This window comes from Zingiber officinale, chromosome 1A (genome assembly GCF_018446385.1).
Source record: "Zingiber officinale cultivar Zhangliang chromosome 1A, Zo_v1.1, whole genome shotgun sequence".
NCBI lineage: Eukaryota > Viridiplantae > Streptophyta > Magnoliopsida > Zingiberales > Zingiberaceae > Zingiber > Zingiber officinale.
Genome location: NC_055987.1, coordinates 167,737,699 through 167,743,698, shown reverse-complemented (window position 1 = coordinate 167,743,698; position 6,000 = coordinate 167,737,699). Strand labels below are relative to the sequence as shown.

The following is a 6,000-nucleotide window of genomic DNA, read 5'->3' as shown; positions in this document are numbered from 1 at the left end:
CTGATGTTACTTACGAGGAGGTTCCGGTGCGGATTCTGGACCACAGGGAGCGTCAGCTACGGAACAAGACTGTCAGACTGGTTAAAGTCGGATGGCAACATCATTCTGACGAGGAGGCTACATGGGAGCTCGAGGATACGATCCGAGCTCGATACCCTCATCTTTTTGCGTGAGGTATGTGGGTTAGAGTTCCTTTCAGTATTTATACCGTTTGGTTATATTCTAGTGTTTGCTGTTGGTTATAGCGAAATTTGGAGACCAAATTTTTATTAGTAGGGGAGGATGTGAGATCTCAGAAAATTTAAATAAATAGGGTTATTTGAGAAATATCCTTATAAAATTTTTCCGGAATTTTTAGAAATTTTCTGGGAATTTTTTTGAGCTCGTAAGACAGGTTTTGAGGGGATCAATTTCAGGTTCGAATTAAAGCCTATTTGGGATACCCGATTAAGTGAGGAAATGTTTTAATATATATTTCCTTTTCTCTTTATTTTCTTCCCCAAAACGCCGATTCCATTCTGCCCTCTCCACCCGAGCCCGACCCTCTCTTCTTCCCCGATCCCCTTTGATCACGCGCCCCTTTCCTCTGCCCTAGCCTTTCTCTTCTCCGACGCCGACGACGTCATCCGGGGAAGTGATTGCCGGCGGCTGAGCACCCCATCTCCTCCATCGATCCAGCTAGTTTGGAGGTCGCGTTTCCTTCCGGATCATCGCCTCTGCGCGGGCAACCTCTCGGTGGAGTTGAAAGGAGATCCGAACCCTAGCCTTCGCCATCTACCTTGCGGAGCCGTGCCACCCGATCGCCGGTGTGGAAGAGCAATTAGGGCTTCAAAGGGTAAGCCATTGAAACTCTTCTTTCCTCTTGATTCATCGCCGGATCCGTGATTGATTCACAGATTTCGCCAGATTAGGGTTTTGTTCTGGTAAATCCTTCTTGCTTGGATTGAGGAAAGTGTCGGATCCCTTCCTTTTTCCTCTTGATCAGATTTTGGCATCTTCTCTTCTTTGCTGTAGATTGAGGTTACAGGATTGGAGAAGAAGAGTGAGGTTCTGTTCTGATCAGATCTTGGACTTCTCATTGTTGCCGATTGAAGTCTCAGATTGGAGGTAAGAGGAGGTGATTGTTTGAATTTGGAATGCTTGGTTGAATTGTGATCTTCTTATTTTGATTCGATTGATCCAGTAAGGTTAGGTTCTGTGGTTATGAGGTGTATCCAGCAGAGAAGTTATGTAGGTTGTGAGGTTGTTTGTTTTTGGTTTGGCAGCCACCCATCCATCAGTGATCCAGCATCAACAGCAGCTGAGATTCGAGGTAAGGTGTAGGGATTTTGTTACATGCTGTTGAATTAGATTATGTTTCGAATTGGGTTTGTGATTAGATTTAATCGTTTAGAATTAGTCTAATGGAATGATTAGGGTTAAAGTAATTAACCCTAGTCTACTATTGGATTTCTAATCTAAATGGGAGATTAGGGATTAGATAACTAATCCTAATTGACCGTTAGATTTTATTAGGTAGATTTAGGTTGTGTTGATTAGGGTTTTGCCCTAATTTAGTTTAGGGATTTTATTTAGCTATTCATTTGATTTAGCTAAATAAAGTACATATATTGTTTGTTGACACAGGACTCTGATTCGAGACGGCCGTCTCGACTTTGGATTTGGCGTGATAGTACCTCCTATTTGAGGCGGGTACCCTTTGACTTATCTTTTGATACTGTCTTATGATATGTATAGTTTATATATAGTTACTAGTGATAGGTGGTAGATTTATTTCTTCCCTGGTCTTAGCTTAGTTGATACCTATCACATGCTTCTACTGTTAGATGCTTTACATTAGTCTGGTTTACTTTTATCTCTTACCATGTGTATATGTGTTCGTGGTTATGATTACTTATAGTGCCTATCCACCCATGATTAGATGCTGGAGATACTTGTTATATATTGTTGGATTCATGTTGTTTATATCTCATATATATCCGCGTACCTTTTCGCACATACGATATGGAGGGGATACGCGTATGACATTCAGAGCGACGCACCATACCGCATGATCGTACGCCGTCTGGCGATGACGACTCCATTATTGTTGAGCTGGTCGGCCGGCACAACGTGTCCACTGCGTGGGTAGTGGCACAACACTCTGTGTATGGCGGGTTGCTCGGTGGTGCACCGCCGGGGTGCTCAGCGTAGTAGCAGGCAGGGATCCCTCCCCGCCATCGCGTACCGGGATTGCGCGCCCTCACTATGTTTGAGGTAGGAGGATAGGTGTACTCCGACAGACATCCCGTCCACTCGGTCACTCTTGGGTAGTGACGGCAGAGTGCACGTGTCACGCCCTACCCACGCGGTCTCACCATCAGTGAGATACTGATGGCCGGGGTGACCGCCATATCGCATCATACGCATGTATCGCATTTATTGTGATTGTTGCATATTGACGATGACTTGGGTGATCGTATGATTGACATCCATACAGGATACATGCAGATTTGTTCGACTATCTTTATCTCATGTCGCCATTCGCCCAAGCCTCGCAGTGAGTACATTTAGTTATGCATTTCTTATTATTCTTGCTATAAACCGTATTACATGCTCGTTACTCATTCTGCTTTATTCACCATGACACCGTTATATTGTTAGGAGACTGATCGTAGGTCCTATGGTTTAGAGACTGTACCTTAGGATATTACTCGTAGTTATATGTTACTGCATATATCTATTGGATTACTGAGTTCTTCAACTCACCCCGTTATTCTATTTTTCGTGTCGAGGCCGTCGAGAGATTCCAGCTAGCCCCTTTATCGCGAGGATTTTCTGTGTCTGTTTTTGCATCTTATATACTTGTGATGTGGGTTTTGTATTGTGGACTTTATGACGCACATTGGGTTTACTACTTTTGTTTTCCGCTGCGAACATTTCATTACTTCGTGGATTTTCGTTTCTTCGTTGTAGTGGAGTAGGATGTGTACGTATATCTTCGTTGATTTCTATATCATCTTTTCTTTATATAACTGCGTGGATTGTTCATATTATATCTATGTAGAAATATTGAATATAACTGCGTGGATTGTTTTACTATTTGTCTGTATTGTTCCGGCTGAGTGTGGCCGAGGTATTGATATATGTATACTGAGCTTCATATTGTCACCCGTACAGGGGAGATGTTGCCGAAATTTCTTCGGACAGGGACTACCTGGGGCGTGACAGGGTGAGGGGGCTTCATGAGACATAACTCTTATTCTTTTGCTTGGGTGATCTCTTGGTGGTCGGCCCTCTCCCTTCTTCCTCTCCCTTTGCTCTCTTCTCCTTGGTGATGGTGGTGGCCGGATTTTAGAAGAAGAAGGAGGAAGCTTTTGGGTGGTGTTCATCTTGGAGGATCGTCGCCCACACGACGTCCAATGCGAGGCGAGGAATACGGCAGAAGATCTCGAGGTCATTAGCTTACAAAGAGAAGGTATAACTAGTATTTTTCTTCCGCATTATACTAGTTATTTTTCTTTGTATGAATTCTAAATACAAGAGGCAATTAGATCTAGTTTATCGAATTTATTTTTTGATTTTCTGTTTTTTTTCTTTTTCGAATTTGTGATTCGATTGTTCCTTTTGGTTAACCTAGAGTTATTTAAGGAAATAAATATTAGCTTTCCTTAAAAGGCTTTGCTTAGGTGGTGGTGGTTGCTCCCATATCCAAGAAGGCCATGTGCCTCGCCATGCAGTCCTGGAAGCCAATTTTGGAAATTAATATTTATGGAATTAATAACCTAGGTAGATTTGAATCAATAGTGTTAAGTTCCACTTGCGATTCAAATTTAAACCATTAAGAACAGATAAGTTAAATTTGGAATCAATGATGTTAAGTTTCGTCTGCGATTTCTTATTTAACTTCTAAAGAACACAATAGGTTATTTAAGGAAAGGTTTGACACTTGTACAAAAATTTTTGTACAGTGGAACCGGTACATTTTCCTAGGTTTAACCAACAATTGGTATCAGAGCTAGGGTTTGCCTTTGTGTATTTTTAGAATTCAAATAGGTTATGCACATGTCATACATAATTTAGGTAGGATAATAGTAGGATGTGTTAACTTTGTGGTTGTAGGCTCCAACTATTATGACATATTTTTATTGTGTGTGATTGGACCCTTGGACATGTCAAGGGCATTTAATTGTGTGTGCATGATTGTAAAATTAAATACAGCAGGAGTTGTATTAGTTATTAGGATTTTGCATTTTTTGTTCGATCTAGAATACATGTACATTCCATTTATGGAATATAGGATCGATATATGTAAAATTCTATATTTGTCGCGGATCAGATTCTTGTGAGGCGTGGTACTTATGGAGCACCAGAGGCGCAGCGGAATAAGAAGCAAGATGGATGCGACGACTTGACCCGATGGCGGTGGCTAAAGAAGGCAGCAGCTAGGGTTGGAGCACACGGAGGACAGTGATGAAAATGCTATAATAGTTGGAAAATAATTTACATATTTATTGCTTTTATTTACTATGATGTGTGTGTATGCATGTGATGTATGCTAGGATAGTTTAAAATTCCTCACTTTAAATAACTAAGTGGGAGAGGGATTAGTATGAGGGTTTGTAAGTGATGCAACAAGCTTGCGTGTTGGCTCTGAGTGCCTCCCTCCACAACGGATGAGTTTGTTTGCGGATCACTAGATCAAACTTCCTTAATGGATGGTTATAGGAAGTTATTTAGGATATGTGTGATCTCCAACTGAAGGGGCACAATTCTATTTAATGGACTTAGTATCGAGTAATGGTATACACTTAGACACATTTAATAGTATCCTCCCTAACGGAGTCACTGCTATCACTTGTGTGACCAAAGGGAAACCAACTATTAATTTGTCATAAAACTAGGGTGACAAGATAATAAAATTAATGGGTTAAAACCCCTCTTACAAATGATTGATTTTGTATACGTCCATACTAACGTGGCATACAAAATTAACGGTGTTTGAGATAATTTTATTTGTCATACAGTTAGGTTGACAAGATAGTTAATGGGTAAAACCCTACTCTTACAAATGATGATTTTGTATACGTCCACACTAACGTGACATGCAAAATTCACGGTGTTTTGAGGTGTTGGTAAATTTAAATAGTATTGTTAGAGGAATCAATATTATTTTAAATTTAGAGTCTTGACCAAATATTTGATCAAAGACAGACCAACTATTAATTTTATTTATCATAGGTTGACGAGATAATAAAATTAATGGATGAAATCTCCTTTTAGAATTTGTATACGTCCACACTAACGTGGCATACAAAATTCACGGGGATTTTGAGATGTTGGTTTTGACCAAATATTTTTGTGATTCTTAGGATTTCAAATGTTAGTCAATCCCCTAGTTGTTATACTATAGAATAGACTTAGTAGTCCCAATTGTAATGATTGGAAAACTAGGACATTAAGGTAGACTGTCCTCTCAGAACTGAGAACAATAACGGTGTATTTTATTAGTTGTTGAAACATTTTTAGTGGTGTTATCTACCGATACCTGGTGTGTAGATACATGAACCACTGATTATGTCTGCAATTCATTGCAGGGGTTCCAGAAAATCCGACAACTATATAAATCACCGTCCACATGGGCATTGCTGTAAAAGTAGCAGCTGTTGCAGTGGGAGATGTTTATCCTTTGATAGAAATAAAACATGGATTTTAAGAAATTGCTTTTAAGTACCAAGTTTAGAAAGAAATTTATTTCAGTTTCTAAACTATTTAAAGAATAAATATTGTGTCTATTTTGATAACAAAGTTGTTATCGAGAAAATAGGAAAGATATCTATTCTGGTACGTTGGATGGTAATTTATAATCCAATAACTCCCACGATGCAATAAATAGAAATTAATAACACATTTTCTAACTTTAAGAGAAAGTAACATTCGGAAATGAACCAATCATATTTTTTGGCATCCAAGGTTAGGTTATATTAACTTGAGTAGGATTCAAAGGATAATAACCAATGA

General features: G+C 39.6%; 1 long non-coding RNA gene across 1 annotated transcript; it reads left to right on the top strand.

The window, feature by feature from the left end:
• Positions 1-510: 510 nt before the first annotated feature.
• Positions 511-1,687, top strand: LOC122012222. Its single transcript, XR_006120163.1, has 4 exons — positions 511-835; positions 1,015-1,107; positions 1,184-1,312; positions 1,627-1,687. It is a non-coding gene; the product is annotated as an uncharacterized LOC122012222 (long non-coding RNA).
• The last annotated feature ends 4,313 nt before the right edge of the window (positions 1,688-6,000 follow it).